This window comes from Coregonus lavaretus, assembly GCF_964263955.1.
Source record: "Coregonus lavaretus genome assembly, chromosome: 11".
Classification (NCBI taxonomy): domain Eukaryota; kingdom Metazoa; phylum Chordata; class Actinopteri; order Salmoniformes; family Salmonidae; genus Coregonus; species Coregonus lavaretus.
In genome coordinates this window covers 40,340,422-40,362,560 of record NC_139998.1, presented here as the reverse complement: position 1 = coordinate 40,362,560, position 22,139 = coordinate 40,340,422, and the positions used below count along the sequence as shown (strand labels likewise).

The following is a 22,139-nucleotide window of genomic DNA, read 5'->3' as shown; positions in this document are numbered from 1 at the left end:
ATGAGGACGATGAGCACGCAGATTAACTTCTCTGATACGGTTTGTGCAGAAATTCTTAGGTTGTGCAAACCCACAGTTTCATCAGCTGTCCGGGTGGCTCGTCTCAGACCATCCCGCAGGTGAAGAAGCCGGATGTGGAGGTCCTGGGCTACCGTGGTTACACGTGGTCTGCGGCTGTGAGGCCGGTTGGATGTACTGCCAAATTCTCTAAAACGACATTGCATATGGTAGAGAAATTAACATTTAGTTGTCTGGCAATAACTCTAGTGGACATTCCTGCAGTCAGCATGCCAATTGAACGCTCTCTCAAAACATGAGACATCTGTGGCATTGTGTTGTGTGACAAAACTGCACATTTTAGAGTGGCCTTTTATTGTCCCCAGCACGAGCTGCACCTGTGTAATGATCATGCTGTTAAATCAGCTTCTTGATATGCCACAACTTTCAGGTGGATGGATTATCTTGGCAAAGGAGAAATGCTCACTAACAGGGATGTAAACAAATTTCAGAGAAATACGTGTTTTGTGCGTATGGAACATTTCTGGGATCTTTTATTTCAATTCATGAAACATTGGACCAACACTTTACATGTTGCATTTATATTTTTGTTCAGTATATTTTGAATGCATTATCCACATTGCAATGTTTTGAAATCTGGTGTTTTATTTTGAAGGTTTCTTCATTACCATACGATAGTGACATTATTGTTGGTGCTGCTGGCAGAATACTAGTCTTCTCGTGGACTGAAAATAGAGTTTTTAGCGTGAGCAACAAGTGGCTGATCTGCGAACTATCTAGTAACCTTTCTGCATTTACTACTAGCGGCCATTCATTACGCTGAGAAGAAGGGACTTCATATGAAGATTAGATGCTCAAGGGATCTGGACTTCTCTCTGCAGATCAATGAGTATAGATGGCACGAAAAAGTTGTGTTTTGTGTCCTGATAACTTGTGACCGGAGAGGGGAATGCTTCGGAAAGAGGAACGCACGCATTAAACACCCCCTAAATTCGAGGTAAGAGACATTTTAGGCTATAGCACGAGTTGTCATTTGGGAAATGTGAGTAAACTGTTATCTGGAAACTATTATCTTATTCTCTTTCGCACGAGATACAATGCATTTTTTTTCTTCATATTAGAGGTGGCACATTGTAGCCGGTTAAGTTTGATGTCGCGTCTAGCCTCATGATTGCACCAATGTAAAAGTGTTACGAACGTTGTCGTAGTGACGCTGAGGTGGCCTTGCTGCTTAGAAGCCCAAAAATCTATGCTATGTCCGTGGTAAATAATTGTGGCACACACAGTTAGGCAACCCCGTCCAAGGCACCCCTCCTAAATTCGGATTCTAAAAGTTATCCCCTGTAATATTAATAAAATGCATAGTTGCCATGATGTAATTAGCCTACATGTAATTGTGATGTTATTTCATGTAGTTATTATAGAACTCATGCAATAAAAAATCAGGCCTGTTACCTTTTCACTATACAGGTGTCTCAACATTTTAAGATTGTATTACTTTGGTAATAATTCAGATTACCAAAGTACAGTAGCGATAGATTACCAAAGTACAGTAGCTATATGTTGTTAGGAGACTAGTTGTTCTGTAAGGTCAGGTGCTCTGAATGTGGTCTGAAACACACAGCCACATTGAATCAGCTGTGATGTTGATGTAACATTTATTACTAGCCTACAACATTGGTATTGTGATAATCATAATACATGGTTTTTCATTATAAACAATCTGTTTGTTTTAGACAACGTTTATACCCAATGTGCTACTGTAGCAGTAGTCATTCACATACATACCCATTACACTGTTGTTGTTTTGCCATACAACATCTAAATGGTTGTGAGAGACTCCTGTGTGACTTCTCCAAGAGAGCTTGTGATTGGTAAAACATGCCAAGGCCTGGGAGCTAGCCTGCAGTACATGTTATTGTTTTGGATTTTTCTTTGCTTTTAACGCCTGTCTGATTACATTCTGTAGCCTTGAGTTTGTTGTTGTTGTTAAGAATAGGAGTAGTGGAATTCCGAACATTTGCTGGATGTTGGGTCTCTGTTTCCCACTGCACTAGCATGCATTACAGATCACACAAACACAGTTGGACTGGCAGTCTGTCTGGCACACATACATGTTTCAATTTCCCCCTCAAAGCTCTATATGTAGCTCATCTGCACATAGGTATTGTCCAAGGGCTAGGCCTTCATGTCTGTAAGATATCATGCATGCAGTGCAAATCATCCCTTTTAGCCTAGATACAGTGCCTTCAGAAAGTATTCACACCCCTTGACTTTTTCCACGTTTAGTTGTGTTACAGCCTGAATTTAAAATGGTTTACATTGTTGTGTCACTGGCCTACACACAAAACCCCATAATGCCAAAGTGGAATTATGTTTTTTTTTTTTTTTACAAATTTAATTAAAAAGGAAAAGCTGAAATGTCTTCAGTCAATAAGTACAGTGCATTCGGAAAGAATTCAGACCACTTTCCCTTTTCCACTTTTTGCTATGTTACAGCCTTACTCTAAAATGGATTAAATAAATACAAATCCTCATCAAACTACACACAATACCCCATAATGACAAAGCGAAAACAGGTTTTTAGAAATGTTTGCAAATGTATTAAAAATAAAAAACAGAAATACCTTATTTACATACAGTTGAAGTCGGAAGTTTACATACACTTAGGTTGGAGTCATTAAAACTCGTTTTTCAACCACTCCACAAATTTCTTGTTAACAAATTATAGTTTTGGCAAGTCGGTTAGGACATCTACTTTGTGCATGACACAAGAAATGTTTCCAACAATTGTTTACAGACAGATTATTTATTACTTATAATTCACTGTATCACAATTCCAGTGGGTCAGAAGTTTACATACACTAAGTTGACTGTGTCTTTAAACAGCTTGGAAAATTCCAGAAAATTATGTCATGGCTTTAGAAGCTTCTGATAGGCTAATTGACATCATTTGAGTCAATTGGAGGTGTACCTGTGGATGTATTTCAAGGCCTACCTTCAACCTCAGTGCCTCTTTGCTTGACATCATGGGAAAATCAAAAGAAATCAGCCAAGACCTCAGAAAAAAAATTGTAGACCTCCACAAGTCTGGTTCATCCTTGGGAGCAATTTCCAAACGCCTGAAGGTACCACATTCATCTGTACAAACAATAGTACGCAAGTATAAACACCATGGGACCACGCAGCCGTCATACTTCTCAGGAAGGAGACGCGTTCTGTCTCCTAGAGAAGTACTTTGGTGCAAAAAGTGCAAATCAATCCCAGAACAACAGCAAAGGACCTTGTGAAGAGGTACAAAAGTATCTATATCCACAGTAAAACGAGTCCTATATCGACATAACCTGAAAGGCCGCTCAGCAAGGAAGAAGCCACTGATCCAAAACCACCATAAAAAAGCCAGACTACGGTTTGCAACTGCACATGGGGGCAAAGATCGTACTTTTTGGAGAAATGTCCTCTGGTCTGATGAAACAAATATAGAACTGTTTGGCCATAATGACCATCGTTATGTTTGGAGGAAAAAGGGGGATGCTTGCAAGCCGAAGAAAACCATCCAAACCGTGATGCATGGGGGTGGCAGCATCATGCTGTGGGGGTGCTTTGCTGCAGGAGGGACTGGTGCACTTCACAAAATAGGTGGCATCATGAGGAAGGGAAATTATGTGGATATATTGAAGCAACATCTCAAGACATCAGTCAGGAAGTTAAAGATTGGTCGCAAATGGGTCTTCCAAATGGACAATGACCCCAAGCATACTTCCAAAGTTGTGGCAAAATGGCTTAAGGACAACAAAGTCAAGGTATTGGAGTGGCCATCACAAAGCCCTGACCTCAATCCTATAGAAAATGTTTGGGCAGAACTGAAAAAGCGTGTGCGAGCAAGGAGGCCTACAAACCTGACTCAGTTACACCAGCTCTGTCAGGAGGAATGGGCCAAAATTCACCCAACTTATTGTGGGAAGCTTGTGGAAGGCTACCTGAAATGTTTGACCCAAGTTAAACAATTGAAAGGCAATGCTACCAAATACTAATTGAGTGTATGTAAACTTCTGACCTACTGGGAATGTGATGAAAGAAATAAAAGCTTAAATAAATCATTCTCTCTACTATTATTCTGACATTTCACATTCTTAAAATAAAGTGGTGATCCTAACTGATCTAAGACAGGGAATTTTTACTAGGATTAAATCAGGAATTGTGAAAAACTGAGTTTAAATGTATTTGGCTAAGGTGTATGTAAACTTCCGACTTCAACTGTAATTATTCAGACCCTTTTGCTATGAGACTCGAAATTGAGCTCAGGTGCATCCTGTTTCCATTGATCATCCTTGAGATGTTTCTACAACTTGGTTGGAATCCACCTGTGGTAAATTCAATTGATTGGACATGATTTGGAAAGACACACCTGTCTATATAAGGTCTCACAGTTGACATTGCATGTCAGAGCAAAAACCAAGCCATGAGGTCGAAGGAATTGTCCGTAGAGCTCCGAGACAGAATTGTGTTGAGGCACAGATCTGGGGAAGGGTACAAAAAATGTCTGCAGCATTGAAGGTCCCCAAGAACACAGTAGCCTCCATCATTCTTAAATGGAAGAAGTTTGGAACCACCAAGACTCTTCCTAGAGCTGGCCGCCCGGCCAAACTGAGCAATTGGGGGAGAAGGGCCTTGGTCAGGGAGGTGACCAAGAAACTGATGGTAACTCTGACAGAGCTCCAGTGTTCCTCTGTGAAGATGGGAGAACCTTTCAGAAGGACAACCATCTCTGCAGCACTCCACCAATCAGACCTTTATGGTAGTGGCCCGACGGAAGCCACTCATCAGTAAAAGGCACATGACAGCCCGCTTGGAGTTTGCCAAAAGGCACCTAAAGGACTCTCAGGCCATGAGAAACAAGATTGTTTGGTCTGATGAAATCAAGATTGAACTCTTTGGCCTGAATGCCAAGCGTCATGTCTGGAGGAAACCTGGCACCATCCCTACGGTGAAGCATGGTGGTGGCAGCATCATGCTGTGGGGATGTTTTTCAGCGGCAGGGACTGAGAGACTAGTCAGGATTGAGGGAAAGATGAATGGAGCAAAGTACAGAGAGCTACTTGATGAAAACCTGCTCCAGAGCGCTCAGGACCTCAGACTGGAGCGACGGTTCACCTTCCAACAGCACACAACCAAGACAACGCAGGAGTGGCTTTGGGACAATTCTCTGAATGTCCTTGAGTGGCCCAGCCAGAGCCTGGACTTGAACCCGATCGACCATCTCTGGAGAGACCTGAAAATAGCTGTGCAGCGACGCTCCCCATCCAACCTGACAGAGCTTGAGAGGATCTGCAGAGAAGAATGGGAGAAACTCTCCAAATACAGGTGTGCATGGACTCACTCTGTGTGCAATAATAGGGTTTAACATGATTTTTGAATGACATCTCTGTACCCTACACATACAATTATCTGTAAGGTCCCTCAGTCAAGCAGTGAATTACAAACACAGATTCAACCACAAAGACCTGGGTTTTTTTCCAATGCCTCGCAAAGAAGGGCACCTATTGGTAGATGGGTAAATATAAAAACGCAGACATTGAATATGCTTGTCATCGGCAAGGACTAGGGAGGTTTTCTTTATTTAAAAAGAAACAGTATAGAACTAAGCACAGGCAAAATCCTAGTGGAATACCTGGTTCAGTTTGCTTTCTAACAGACACTGGGAGACAAATTCACCTTTCAGCAGGACAATAACCTAAAACAAAAGGCCAAATATACACTGGAGTTGCATACCAAGACGACATTGAATGTTCCTGAATGGCCTAGTTACAGTTTTGACTTAAATCGTTTTGAAAATCTATGGCATGACTTGAAAATGGCTGTCTAGCAATGATCAACAACCAACTTGACAGAGCTTGAAGAATTTCTATAAGAATAATGTGCAAATATTGTCCAATCCAGGTGTGCAAAGCTCTTAGAGACTTACCCAGAAAGACTCACAGCTGTAGTCACTGCCAAAGGTGATTCGAACATGTATTGACTCAAGGGTGTGAATGCTTAAGTAAATGAGATATTTCTGTATTTAATTTTCTATAAATTTGCTAACATTTCTAGAAGGTTTTTGTGTGTAATCAATTAAATTAATTTTGAATTCCGGCTGTAACACAACAAAATGTGAAATAAGTCAGTCCCCTGTAGCTCAGTTGGTAGAGCATGGTGCTTGCAACGCCAGGGTTGTGGGTTCGCTTCCCACGGGGGGCCAGTATGAAAACGTATGCACTCACTAACTGTAAGTCGCTCTGGATAAGAGCATCTGCTAAAGGACTAAAATGTAAATACTTTCTGAAGGCACTGTATTTTAATCTGTCTGATAGCTTTTGGCATGGGGCAGTTAGTCACATTGGTTCATAAAGACTGCTATAGCACTTTGATGATATAGGGCTAAAACCATTAGAAACATTGTATTCTGAAGATTGACACATTGTATTCTTGAATATGACGTTTAAAACAGGCGCTCTTTTGGGAAAAAATAGCTCTGGGAATAGAACTGTAAAACAGGAGAAAGTGGTTGCTAACATTCCTTACAGTGGAATTCTCTGTCTAATGAAACTCAAGAGGGTCCGTCTGCCACTAACTGCCTGGGTTTGAGTTTCAGCTCCTTATAAGAGTGGTTCCTCACAGACTACAGGGCCTGCTAAAGATTGACCTCAAAGTGCTTTCACATTTTCCAGGGGTTAAACATTGGGGTATAGGTAATTATCCTGTCTGAGTTTCACTTTGAGCAATGTGTCTGTTTCTCGCCAATTTCATTTTTTTTCTTTTTCTTGTTCAAGTGTGACATTAAGGATGGAGGTGTTAAAGGGAATGGCATACTGTCATCTTGTCAGCAACATTCTCCACAGTAGAACAGTAGATATGATGCCAAGCCAACATCTCTGGCTGGTTGGGGTCCTCAGGCTGGCTAGAGGACATAGACATCAAGGTTAGACCTCCAACTCAAATCCATGGGAGATCTTTGTATGTAGTGGATGATTGACGAATGCATTCACTGCCTGAATTTCCTCCCTTTTCAATGTGGTATGACAACATTAAAAACCCTCTATTAACAAAGCGTGCCCCGCCACACAAGCCCATGTGAGTAAACACCCATGACACCAGCTGGATACCCTGGTAGAGAGGGGGGATGAGTGACACGGGGGAAGACCACACCACACCTGTGAATCACCAACACCTCTCGGGATTGTTAGAGTTTTATTTCAGTTTTTCAATTTCAGTATCATACACTGCCTTCAGAAAGTATTCACACCCCTTGACTTTTTCCAACTGTTGTTGTGTTACAGCTTGAATTTAAAATGGATTAAATTGAGATTTATTGTCACTACACACATTACCCCATAATGTCAAAGTGGAATTATGTTTTTCAAATTTTAAAAAAATTAATTAAAAAGGAAAACCTCAAATGTCTTAAGTCAATAAGTATTCAACCCCTTTGTTTTGGCAAGCCTAAATAATTTCAGGAGTAAAAATTGAATACTTATGTAAATGAGATTGTTCAATACATTTGAAAAAAAATCAAAAAATGTGTTTTCACTTTGTCATTATGGGGCATTATGTGTAGATGGGTGAGAGAAAAAACAAAAACAATTTAATCAATTTTGAATTCCGCCAGTAACAAAACAAAATGTGGAACAAGTCAAGGGCGATGTTCCCTCTAATTGTTTTCGGCACTGAGCAAATTTCAGGTCTGCTGAGCGCAAACTTGAGTCGTGAAACTTCTGTGCAACTTCCAGCTCACGTTTACTGTGAACACTGAGGCTGTACCCACTTTAAGTTACTGTTTTAACAGTGGCCTTCATTCCATGAGACTGTTGAAAAAACATGCAGGGTTTGACATTAACCTGTTTATTCACTTGTCCTTCAGACAAGCAGATGACTGAAAATGTTGTGTTTGATGCAAGAAACCACTTTACAAAATAAAATGCATTATTATTCCCATACCATTATTACAGAGAATCAGACAAATTATGCTACTTAGCTTATTCAAGCCTGTCTCAAAATACAACGCTGCCCCTTTTAAGACGAAAAAAAGTTATTTACCTGACTTGGTTTTCAAAGATGTCTAAAAATGTACATGTTTTGTGCTCTTGTAGGAAGCAATCACTCTCCAATTGATTACTACAAATGATCTAAAACTGTGCTGATAACTCACTAACTAATAAAGTTATTGTTGAGATGTATTGTTGTCTCTACCTTTTGCCTTTGTGCTGTTGTCTGTGCCCAATAATGTTTGTACCATGTTTTGTGCTGCTGCCATGTTGTGTTACTACCATGTTGTTGTCATGTGGTGTTGCTACCATGCTGTGTTGTCATTTGTTGCTGCCATGCTATGTTGTTGTCTTTGGTCTCTCTTTATGTAGTGTTGTGGTGTCTCTCTTGTTGTGATGTGTGTTTTGTCCTATATTTTTATTTTTAATCCCCCGTCCCCGCAGGAGGCCTTTTGCCTTTTGGTAAGCCTTCATTGTAAATAAGAATTTGTTCTTAACTGACTTGCCTAGTTAAATAAAGGTTAAATAAAAATAAAAAATATTTTAAAAAATGTGCAGATGTGGCTACATGCAGCTCTCGCTTTGATCTCAAAAGAAGCGCATCTACTCATGTCGGCTCATGCTATAAACTGTCCAGTTCAAAGTAAATGGCACAGATCCATATATGGCAATGGTCTATTTGCATATAGTCCTACTGCAGCTCTGATTGGTTATGCCGCACCGGTTTGTGTAGAGTATGGGCTGAGTCATGTGCGTTAATGAAATAGAATCCTACTCCGATGCGTTCTGCCTACAACAAATCTCTTGCATAGTTAGTTTCGCATACTAAATCTTGCATAGTTTGTTTTGTTTCGGTATGTTGCATTGAAAGTGGCTAAAATTGTGTTGATTCAATCACAATTACCACAATAAAGGGAAACGTTGATAGTGTTAACTAACAGGGAAAACTCTAGAAACTTAAGGGAAGTTCAATCTCGTGCTTCTCTCCGTGGACTGATACCATATGTATTTCTTCTGGGGAGCTGCGCTGCAGTGTCGTGCTACTGCGTGCCCGCGCACAGTTTAGAGGGAACATTGGTCAAGGGGTTTGAATAGTTTCTGAAGGCACAAAGTGGGATTACATTTGTCGTTGATCTACACATTTTTACAAATTAAATAACTAAAATAAAGTTGTTGCATAAGTATTCACCCCCTTTTGTTTAGGCAAGCCTAAATTAGTTCAGGAGTAAAATGTGGCTTAACAAATCACATAATAAATTACATGTACTCATTCTGTGTGAAATAATATTGGTCGACATGATTTAGCAAGGCACTAGAGTAATACTGCAGCAACAAAAAACAAGGCAAAGGAATACACTTTTTGGCCTTATGTTTGGGGCAAATCCAATACAACACATCACTGAGTAACTGCCTCCTTATTTTCAAGCATGGTGGTGGATGCATCATGGTATGGGTATGCTTGGCATCGGCAAAGACTGAGGAGTTTTTCAGGATACAAATAAATTGGATCGAGCTAAGCACAGGCAGAATTCTAGAGGAAAACCTGCTTCAGTCTGCTTTACGCCAGGCACTGGGAGCGAAATTCACCTTTCAGCAGAACAATAGCCTACAACACAAGGCCAAATCTACACTGGAGTGACTTACCAAGAAAAGGGAAAAAGAGGGCACCTTTCCTGGTGTAATACACCTTGTTTTTATTCTTTCTACAGCAAGTCTTTACATCTTTTACATCTAGCTAAGGAGTTTTGTGCTTGAAGAAGGATTTTTCTGTTAGGATCAGTTTGAGCACGCACCCACAAGGGTGCGTGCTCAGCCCCATCCTGTACTCCCTGTTCACCCATGACTGCGTTGCCAAGCACGCCTCCAACTCAATCATCAAGTTTGCAGACGACACAACAGTAGTAGGCTTGATTACCAACAATGACGAGACAGCCTACAGGGAGGAGGTGAGGACACTGGGAGTGTGCTGCCAGGAAAATAACCTCTCACTCAACGTCAACAAAACAAAGGAGATGATCGTGGACTTCAGGAAACAGCAGAGGGTGCACCCCCGTATCTACATTGGGTTCGATCCCCGGGACCACCCATACACAAAAAAATGTATGCACGCATGACTGTAAGTCGCTTTGGATAAAAGCGTCTGCTAAATGGCATATTATTATTATTATATTATTACATCGACGGGACCGCAGTGGAGAAGGTGGAAAGCTTCAAGTTCCTTTGCATACACATCACTGACAAACTGAAATGGTCCACCCACGCAGACAGTGTGGTGAAGAAGGTGCAACAGAGCCTCTTTGGCTTGGCACCTAAAACCCTCACAAACTTTTACAGATGCACAATTGAGAGCATCCTGTCGGGCTGTATCACCGCCTGGTACGGCAACTGCACCGCCCGCAACCGCAGAGCTCTCCAGAGGGTAGTGCGGTCTGCCGAATGAATTACTGGGGGCAAACTACCCACCCTTCAGGACACCTACAGCACCCGATGTCACAGGAAGGCCAAAAAGATAATCAAGGACATCAACCACCCGAGCCACTGCCTGTTCACCCCGCTATCATCCATAAGGCGAGGTCACTTTTAGGTGCATCAAAGCTGGGACTGAGAGACTGAAAAACAGCTTCTATCTCAAGGCCATGAGACTGTTAAATAGCCATCACTAGCACACTAGAGGCTGCTGCTGCCTATTGAAATCACTGGCCACTTTAAGAAATGGAACACTAGTCACTTTAATAATGTTTACATATCTTGCATTACTCATCTCATATGTACTGTATATACTGTATTCTATAATATTCTACTGTATCTTAGTCCATGCCGCTCTGTCATTGCTCGTCCATTTATGTATATATTCTTAATTCCATTCCTTACTTAGATTTGTGTGTATTGGGTATATGTTGTGAAATTGTTAGATATTACTTGTTAGATATTACTGCACTCGTAGCTAGAACCACAAGCATTTCGCTACACCCACAATAACATCTGCTAAAGACGTGCATGTGACAATTTATTTTTATTTTATTTTGATAATGTGCAACTGCTCATAAGTTAGCTACCTAGCTAACGTTAGCTTGCTAACTGAGCCAGGCAGTCACACCAAAGATTGTCTATTATATTGACAAGATATTCGAGTGACCGCTCTAATAATGGGAATATCTCCTCAAAGATGGAAGGCAGGCGGGCGGAGGTGAGATCAGGTGGAACCATTCTAGCCAATGAGAGGGCAGATACAAGTGTGAACAGCAGGCCATAGAGATAGATAGAGGACTCATCTTTGTATCTGTGCCATTATAGCGTCTGTGACAGCATGGGCAGTGCCATTGAGGCAATCTTCATTTTAAAGTAGTACATTTTCTTCTTCATTGGCTGATTGGTCCTAACTCATAGGAACACCCAACCAGTTGACTACTTTAAAATAGTGGAAGCCCTCAATTGCAATGTCGATGCTAAAACGGGTTATAGCTATGATGAGTCCTCTATCTATCTCTATAACAACAGGCACAACTCCGATATAAAGTAGTTTTTTTCAAAGTTGCAGAAATGCCACGTGCGTCCACTTGCACTACCAGTCAAGTTTGGACACACCTATTCATTCAAGGCTTTTTCTTTATTTTTACATTGTAGAATAATAGTGAAGACATCAAAACTATGAAATAACACATGGAATCATGTACAGTGTAGTCCATATTATGGCAAGAACAGCTCAAATAAGAAAAGAGAAACAACAGTCCATCATTACTTTAAGACATGAAGGTCAGTCAATACGGAACATTTAAATAACTTTTAACGTTTCTTCAAGTGCAGTTGCAAAAACCATCAAGCGCTATGATGAAACTAGCTCTCATGAGGACCGCCACAGGAATGGAAGACCCAGAGTTACCTCTGCTGCAGAGGATAAGTTCATTAGAGTTACCAGCCTCAGAAATTGCAGCCTAAATAAATGGTTCACAGAGTTCAAGTAACAGACACATCTCAACATCAACTGTTCAGAGGAGACTGTGTGAATCAGGCCTTCATGGTCGAATTGCTGCAAAGAAACCACTTCTAAAGGACACCAATAAGAAGAAGAGACTTGCTTGGGCCAAGAAACACGAGCAATGGACATTAGACTGGTGGAAATGTGTACTTTGGTCTGGAGTCCAAATTAAAGATTTTTGGTTCCAGCCGCCGTGGCTTTGTGAGACGCAGTGTGGGTGAACGGATGCTCTCCGCATGTGCACACAACACTAAATCACAGAGTTTCTAAACCCAGAGGCACAACATCGTGAGACTTCCGGGAAAGCTTGCGAAGCAGACCAAGCAGAACAGGCCGGGGTTTGGGGTTTCAATGAGAAGTGAAAAATTATCCTGTAGTTATTAAGTTTCTCAAAGTCTAAAAGCACAACCTAGATTCGAGCCAATGTCTTAAGTAGTTGAACATGTTATTACTCCAACCTCATGAATGACACGTTTTCAATTTCGTCAAAAACTACTTTATATTGAAGAAGTGCCTTTGATTTGACGGCCTGCACATGGGCAGTTCAGCGCGAGACGACTGTTAGACCCGAAGACGTGTTTCTGCGCATTAGCTTAGCTAGCCAAGGTCGCCATGACATCGCCTACCAGCGTGATCTGGGATTTATATTGGAAAAGCAGTTTCTGCCTATCTTCATACTGTGCTGTCTTTGACCAAATGCTTTACCAAGCTAGCTATCTAGCAAGATTATGAAGAAATCATTTAATTCACTCTCCACTATCCCATACTGCTGGTTTGCTTACTAGCTAACGTTAGCCAAATGGTTAGCATCACCATTTAGCAAAATATAGCTAGCTAGCTACTCCACCGACTCTTGACCGCTAACATGCAGCTGCTTCGTTCAGAATTATTGCTGAGCAATTAGTGCTTTTTGAAGTCAGTTCAGTTTCAGTTAGATTATTGAAAAATAATCACAGTTTTTGATTTCGGTTTTGATTATTTTTTTTAAACATTAAATGCACTATGCATTATGTCGGTTGAATGCTGTAAAACTACAGAATAAAACAAATAATAAAAGTCCCACGATGGTAGTGGCTGCCCATTCATACTTATTAACCATCATTTATTCACATTACTTTACTTTTATATGAAAAATATTTTAGTTGTTGTGTATATTACATTTGTGCTATTTGATGACTTTATTTCATTCCAAGTCATCATCTCCTCTCTATAGAGCTGCTGCCTATGCTATCTGACAAAATCGCTATTTTAGTAGTTTGCATACTTTTATGAATACCAACTCTAAATCACTTAGATCATGTATTTACCTCGAGAAGCAACTGCTCTCTAGCCTTCTCGATCCCGTGTTCTTCCCTCTTCTCTCCCTCTCCGTGTCTGCCCCACACAGACGGACAAATAGGTACGCAATGGATTATGGTCTTTGTAGTTAATTACCACATTTTCGGCGCTAAACTATGTAGAATACTGGCCTGTTGGAAACTACAACTCCCTACATCGCACAGTTCGGGCTTGATTTGATTTATCTCTAGAGAAACTGCGCATTGAGCTAACAGAAAAAAACAGAACTAAATGGAATTCAAATTATTGACTTCGGACTTTGTAACACAATAAAATGTAAAGAAATCAAAGGGGGGTGAATACCTTTTCTTATTATTTTTTATAATATTTGATTTTTGTATTAAAAAAATACACATACAAACATCAACTTACAGATGCACACGAACACCAATCTCATCTGCCCAGATCCACATGCTCACATCCCCATCCCTAGTGCCTGTATTATTGATTGCCACATGGCCTTATATTTTACCAATTTATATTTGTCGGTCGCCCATGCTATTTCAATATTTCAACAATAATTCATTTGAGTTTTCCATTGTGTTAATGATGGCAGATTGATTGATTACCAAGTTTCTAGTATACTTTTTTTCAAGATGAGTCTTCCATGTCTTGAAATATGTAAACAGATGGATTAAAAGTAATACTTCTGACAGCCAACTTTCTAGCTCTACCCATAACTTCTGTACTTTATAGCATTCCCAGAAAGCATGGATTATTAAGTAATTATTGGTTTTACACTTAAGACATGACTTTGTTGTTGTGCTGTAGAATTTGTGAATTTTGTCTCTTGTATAATAAATTATATACATTAGATTATACTGGATTAAGTGTACATTTTCATTAAGTGTAATTTCGTTAGTTATGCTGCAACATTCTCTCCATCTTGTGCCAACGTCAGTTCTTTTTAAGTCTTGGTTCAACTAGTAAAAACATTTTTCAAGGAAGGTGAATACTTATGATACCCACTGTATATACATTTTCCTCGGCTACTGTAGCTGTTGGGCTGTTTCACAGATGGACTGGGTGAATTATTGGGGAGCTATTATTTCAGACGCTGGGAAATAATGTCTGAGAGCAGAGCTCAGTGTTCTATGCGGTCTTCCCTGTCCAGTGATTTGTTTTCTCTTCACTCCCGTTATATGCCTGTGGTTATGCTGCAATAGTAAGCATGGTCACAATTCCAACCATTCCTGCTTTTCTGGTTTTAAGCTGCTCTCTGACTTGAGAAGTGGTTTTTCCAATGCCCAACTGTCTCGGTTTGATATGAAGCATGCTTGTCTTACTGCTAACTCCCCCTAATGAAAGATTGCACATGGAACTCTGGTCATGTCCTCAATAGCAGAGCACATTAAGAGCCAATTTATACTTGATCCGAAAATGTGGTTGGAGGCACGCAGAGGCCAAATTGAGCTCCGTACCATATCGCCGTGCACCTCTCAAATTTTGTAACAATGCGGAGGGCTCCATATAGTTCCGCATTGACATGATTGGTTGATGGTAGGTGAGGGCGGGAGGTTCTGTAAAAACCCAAACTCACTTCCTTGACATCTTCCTTCACAACAGCTCTGCGAAGCGCAAGAAGTATGAATGCCCTGACTTCTGCAGAGGCAATATCACCGTAAATGCTGCACGGCCAATGCAGACGGTGGATTGACCATGCAGCGCCTTTTACTCCAACAAAGGATGGGACAATAGAATGATAGAGGCTGTGTTAGAATATGTTGAAAACATGATGGCACTACCAAGCAACACATCTATTCATAGCACTGATTGAAAAGTATGGAGTTAGCTAACCAAGTTAGGCTTTCTTTGTGTCGAGTCATACTGTCACACTTGTGCCATGTGTTGTAGTGGAGGACATTGATTGCAAACAGATTGAACTTCTAGGCCTGTCTCTGCCATTTTACTTCATCAAATAAACTTGGTTCTTCCTGGATCTGCCCGATGACTACAGAAGGTTTTATTTTGTACAATTTCATCATAATAAACATGAATAACTCGCTCCAGATCCTCTGTACCAATCCTTCATTTTTAGCATTCCTACTACAGCGAAGTTTACAGAAGGGCCATCAACTGTTCAGAAGGGAGCATGTGTTAAACAAGTCAAGTCAAATCTGCACTAGAGAGGGCAACCAACAGCAACCAACAGCACATGTCCCAGACACTCCAGTGCTGTTGACACACACCTGCCTGTGGCCTGGCTGCCTTTCCCCCTCTTCACTGTGACATCACAGCTTTTATCTCCCCCTCACTACCATCTCCATATTTAGCCCTTCTGTAATCAGGGTAGTGGGCCTCAGCCTGGCCAGGCACACACACGGGCTACTCCGGAGTCACTGCATGCTCCGAACACTGCCTTGCTTCCTTCTTTTTTGTGGAAGTAAAATCTGCATTCGATATGTATTGAGGTTCCATGTAAATGGAAGGAAAACATGTCATGAAAATCACTCACTCAGACCTTAAAAGGCGGGCCTTTCCAAGTTCCAACAAGTGCCTTCAGTTAAGCACTCTGCCAGTGGCAAGAGTTTTAAAGTGCTGAGATACTGTCAGAGCTGAATGTTGTCGTGAACTTTGGTGACCTTTAGTTACCTCTGAGATGAATGATTCTTCAGCCTCCTCTTCAAATTGTCCTCCTTTGTACGAGTCGAGCCCACATCTGCACTTTTAATGATGATGTGCCTGCGTCTGGACAGCTTCCTGTGAGCAGAGCAGCAGTGTACTAGCTGGGCCTATCCATATCCACTACACTGCTGTAGCCTTCACGACCATCTGCTCAGCATCGGTCTGCCTTGCCCTTTGTCATGCACTGTGGTGGTGGTAGATCTCTGTAGCTAATATGCTACTACTTAGTCCCAATGTAATCATAGCGGTCATAGGTCAGAGTCATGTTGAAAAATATTTTTGCTTTTTGCCGTATTCCATTTGTAGCCAGTGAACCGTAAACATTGCCATTTGTACTGTGTTATCAGTAACAACGTTTGTTTCTACTTTTCTGAAAGGTTAGGTCAGTGAGAGCAGTTTCTTGTCGTCTTTTTCATTTGTTCTTTTATGAATTCACTACACCCACTTTGTTACTTAATCCGCAGCAACATAATTTCATATTTCTTCGTCCCTTAGAACAGATGCCATATTTAGCATTTGGGTGTGTGCATGGGCTTGGTTAGAAATTTTAGATTTATCTCCTCTTAGGAAGTGGCTATGTGTTTATAATTAATTTTAATTAGCACTATTTCATTGGAATGTTTAGTCATGTCCTTCTGGGAAGTCAAATCATTCATCAAAATGACCTTTGTACATCCTGTGAACAACAGTGAAGTTATCTACTGATGTGGACTGGAAGCTGATGTGTAGCCTTTGTTAACTAGTAGTGAATATCCAGTGTGTAAATACAGTGGCTAAGGTTTGTACAATAGGCCTTTTCAGGGCCTGATAGGGTGTTTAGATAAGACGAACCAGCAGCAGGTGATAAAAACATCCTCTCCTCTTCTTACACCTCTATAAAGATGTTAGACTGCACTCTGTCTACCTCAGCCGACAGGTATTATGGTCTCAGTCAGGACCTGTAATAGAACAGACAGACATGGCTCTCTGGGCACCATGTTATTCCTGCCTTACACCTGAATCATTTACTATTTGGAGACCCATGTTTTGTTTTTACTTCAAATGGATGGCAGAGTAGAGAGGTGGATGAGAATTGGAGATTGTCAGCCCAGCCCCCTGCCTGCATGTCTGTACCTGTCTGTCTGTCTGTCTGTGTATGTGTCTGTGAATGAGCTGCAGCTGTCAGTCTCTCTGCCAGAGTGTCGCCTATGGAGTGGCCAAGCTGCCTGGGACTGACTGGGAGGTAGTGTCATTGTGTTATCAGACTGGGTTTTTAATTGAACTCTGATTTCTGCTTGTGCTGCAGTGTAGTGTGTGTGATGATGCGACTGTCATAGTTATGGTGAATAGAGGCAAGCAGAGGCGCCCTCTCGCCTGTTTTAGAGACTATTTAACTGATTTATGTGTTTGAAACAGTGATTATACTGTACACACACTGGCAGAAAGCAGCTGTTTCCATGCCATTATGGAGCAAAATGTAATTACTGTGTAGAAAGTGAATGATGAAGTTATGAGGTCGTTTAGAACACTGTGAACGGACAGGTACTATTTAACAAGGTATTTGGGATTTTACACACCTAGGCGATATGCAAATCCAGAGCTTTGTTTTTCACAAACAACAGGCCATATTCTGTTTTAATAATGTTTTAGTTCACGACTTCTTTCCAATATGCCAGTATTGCTGCTAGGCTACAGTATATTTGAGGGCCATCTAGGCTACATGTATCACTCTCAGGACAGGGGTTTTCTCTGTGTTTATCAGAGCAGAATGGTTGCTAAGAGCAAGGCTCAGATTAAAGCCAAGAAGTTTAGTTTCTCCCTACAGCCCAGTGTCCAGAATTCTCTCAATGCCACACCTTTTTGATTTCCTGCTGCGGAGGGAGACTCCTGATGGTGGTTTATTTTGTGCAGACTGCAGAGAAAAGCTGTGTCAGCTTTACATAACTGCTAATTAAAACAAGTTGTGGAAACCTGGACCCCCCCTCTGGGTCTGTGAGTTGAGTTCTGGCTCTGCTGGTCAGTCACAGCTGTGTGTGTCTGTGTGGAGGCCAGGTCATTTGGTACATATCCTGATATCTATTAAAGCAGAGCCCATGCAGGCTGATCCTCTCAACCAATAGGAAACCTCTATTGTTCCTCTGTCCTGACTTGAGGAAAACCGCTGAGCGCCCTGGCAGGAGTGTAGCAACATTTGGATTGTTTTAACTGCAGTTCAAGGGCTGATCCTCATCTTACTTTATCTCCCACCGCTCCTTTTCTAACATCCCCAGAGCCTTGCTTTCTTCTCTGCTCCAGTGGTCCTCGCTGGCATGAAAACCTCTCAACAGACTCTTAGCAATCTCTGTATTTGGGCACCGCCATCTTCAGAGCGAAGCGGTTATCAGGCTCGTTTTAGATGCTCCGTCTGTTCTGAGTGTTCTCCATCCTTGGTATGCATTCCACTAAAACCCTTCACTGGTTCAGAGTAGCCACTCAAATGCCAAACCTTTTTAAGAAGACCAATGTTTACTTCAAAGATGTCCCTGTTTTTTGTTTTGTTTTTTTGCCTCATCTTAGAAACTAAAAGTAAAATATATGTAGTTTTTTTTTATTTGCACTCTGAATAACTGCTATACCAAACCTGATCTTTAGAGATGCTTCTAGATTGAAATATGTTCCATTTTGTCTCCTTGTTTTTCCTCTTTCCTCTGGAGGAGAGGTGGCTCATGGTGTTTGTGGGGGGCCAGTTGCTCCTGCAGTGACCCATGAAGGGGAGCATTAACCAGGCCTCTGGTTAAACTTTAACTCCATCAAATCCCCATCTTCCTGTCCTGCTGACCTGAACCGATCCTCCCCCCCAGAACACACCGTCGCACACAGGCCCTGACCCCAAACGAAGAAGGCTTGTTTACAGCACCATAGACAGATTTAGACACAGTGAGCGTCAGGCTATTTCTGCTTGACTCTTATCCCTGTGGTAACTAGCTGTTAAGTGTTCCACCAGGCTATTTGTCTGAGGACTGATTAGACACTATTGTATTACAAAACGCATTAACAGTGAGATGAATCATCAGTTGTTGGGTAATTCTTTCTTTTGACTATTTTCTACATTGTAGAATAATAGTGAAGACATCAAAACTATGAAATAACACATATGGAATCATGTAGTAACCAAACAAGTGTCTCACTGCCTCCTTCTCACAAATGATCCCAAAAATATAAAAATTAAATAAAGTTGGTTCAACACAGTGGCGGGTCATTTTGACCCTAGGACAACGGGAAGGTTAAACAAATCAAAATATATTTTATATTTGAGATTCTTCAAATAGCCACCCTTTGCCTTGATGGCAGCTTTGCAAACTCTTGGCATTCTCTCAACCAGCTTCATGAGGTAGTCACCTGGAATGCATTTCAATTAACAGGTGTGCCTTCTTAAAAGTTAATTTGTGGAATTTCTTTACTCCTTAATGCGTTTGAGCCAGTCAGTTGTGTTGTGACAAGGTAGGCGGGGGGGGGGGGGGGTATACAGAAGATAGCCCTATTTGGTAAAAGACCACGTCCATATTATGGTAAGAACAGCTCAAATAAGCAAAGAGAAACGACAGTCCATCATTACTTTAAGACATGAAGGTCAGTCAAAAATGGAACATTTCAAGAACTTTTAAAGTTTCTTCAAGTGCAGTCGCAAAAACCATCAAGCGCTATGATGAAACTGGCTCTCATGAGGACCGCCACAGGAATGGAAGACCCAGAGTTACCTCTGCTGCAGAGGATAAGTTCATTGGAGTTACCAGCCTCAGAAATTGCAGCCCAAATAAATGCTTCACAGAGTTCAAGAAACAGACCCATCTCAACATCAACTGTTCAGAGGAGACTGTGTGAATCAGGCCTTCATGGTCGAATTGTTGCAAAGAAACCACTACTAAAGGACACCAATAAGAAGAAGGTACTTGCTTGGGCCAAGAAACACAAGCAATGGACAATAGAACGGTGGAACTCTGTCCTTTGGTCTGATGAGTCCAAATTTGAGATTTTTGGTTCCAACCGCCATGTCTTTGTGAGACACAGAGTAGGTGAACGGATGATCTCCGCATGTGCACACAACACTAAATCACAGAGTTTCTAAACCCAGAGGCCCAAATCGTGAGACTTCCGGGAAAGCTTGCGAAGCAGACCAAGCAGAACAGGCCGGGGTTTGGGGTTTCAATGAGAGAAGTGAAAAATTATCCCGTAGTTATTACGTTTCTCGAAGTGAAGTATGGAGGAGGAGGTGTGGAGGTGCTTTACTGGTGACACTGTCAGTGATTTATTTAGAATTCAAGGTACACTTAACCAGCATGGCTACCACAGCATTCTGCAGTAATACGCCATCCCATCTGGTTTGCGCTTAGTGGGACTATAATTTGTTTTTCAACAGGACAATGACCAAAAACACCTCCAGGCTGTGTAAGTGCTAGTTGACCAAGAAGGAGAGTGGTGGAGTGCAGCATCATATGACCTGGCCTCCACAATCCCCCGACCTCAACCCAATTGAGATGGTTTGGGATGAGTTGGACTTCAGAGTGAAGCAGCCAACAAGTGCTCAGCATATGTGGGAACTCTTTCAAGACCAAGAGCGTACAAAGCAGTCATCAAGGCAAAGGGTGGCTACTTTGAAGAATCTCAAATATATAATATATTTTGATTTGTTTAACACTTTTTTGGTTACTGCATGATTCCATATGTGTTATTTCATAGTTGTGATGTCTTCACTATTATTCTACAATGTAGAAAATAGTAAAAAATAAAGAAAAACCCTTGAATGAGTAGGTGTTCTAAAACTCTTGACTGGTAGTGTATCTGAAACCAGTCTTGGCCTTGCTACATGATGATCCTGTCCAGCTGTAGCTGTTATATATTCCCTTCTGATTTACCAGCAGTACATTTCCCTAACTCCCTTAATGGATATTTAGAAATCCCAAGGATTGACTTGCAGCAGGGATCTCCTATCTGAGCTGTTTTTGTTTGTCTGTCGGCATGGAGACCTTAACTGAGACAGCTGATTTGTTGAGCTCCAGGAGGTGAGACAGGCAGCTAAAACCACAGTGTGACCGAAGTGAAATGATTAAGCCAGATATGTAATCTAATCACTCCTTGTGCCAACAGAATCTGGGCTAATGTTCCTCCTTTGTGTGTGTGTGTGTGTGTGTGTTAGAAACATTACCTTGCCGTTACCTCGGTCACAGTGGGGCCAATGGTATCATGTAAAGGCCAAGGTGACTTCTTAGAGACACACCCCCCCACCCCAGTCTATGGTAAACAAGTGTAATAGATAAGAAAGGTATTGAATGCATAAAATTGGAATCCTGTCATGGTAGAGTAGATAAGCTGGAGCACTTTGAAGGTCTCAACTTAAGCTGGTATTTCCCTAGTATAGTGAATGCTTCCTTAAAGACATGCTCCGGAACTTTGGAGGCTAGTACCACTTTTGGCCTGTGAGCGCTACTTTCAGAACTACCGGCAAATAAATATACAAACCTACCGGAGAATCTCTTTAATGTAACCATTACCTAACATAATGGTTTGTTCCCACCATATTATGGCTTGGTCATAGCTAGAGAGATACCAGGCTTTGAGTAAGAAAAATTCAGATAGCCCATAGCCTTTGCCATGTACTCTGTAGTCCTGCATATGGGTATCAGCTACGTAACCAGTTATGTAATGCTGAAATCTGCCTTCAGGAGATGACCTTAGGTGCACATGACCCCTGACCTCTCAGATGGCCTGACTGGTCCACAGTACAAAGGTTTTCCCATGTTCCACTAGGAGGTTCCTTAGAGAGTGACACATTCTACATCCTGTTGATGTCACAAAGGTGTGTGTGTGCGCGTCGACGCCATCAACCCCCGATGCACTGTTATCCCTCAGTCGCCTCTGTAAATACACACACACACCCAGCACCAACACCACCACCGGGGGGGACATTGACATCCAAACAATTTCTGCAGACCCTTGTGAATGAACATCAGCCCCTGTAGCTCAGATTGTTCATGCATTCCTCCACCATGACGGAGGCATGCACATGTAACAGCATGAGAGTCTCCACCAGGGCTCCAGCCGTGCTCTTATACCATGATACCGCATAGCTGCCATGCTTTTCATATAATAACTCATGACGGTCATTGTGTTTTGTTGAAAGACATGGGAGTCCTTATCATCCA

The 22,139-nt window shown here is 41.6% G+C and overlaps 1 protein-coding gene across 1 annotated transcript in view; it reads left to right on the top strand.

Annotated features, from left to right (window-relative positions):
• The first annotated feature begins 719 nt into the window (after positions 1-719).
• The window catches only part of LOC311137460 (A-kinase anchor protein 13-like), a 168,246-nt gene continuing 146,826 nt past the window's right edge, over positions 720-22,139 (top strand). The window contains exon 1 of the mRNA XM_084171978.1: positions 720-1,015. The gene's annotated coding sequence lies outside the window, so the exon portion shown is untranslated. The remainder of the gene's footprint in view (positions 1,016-22,139) is intronic.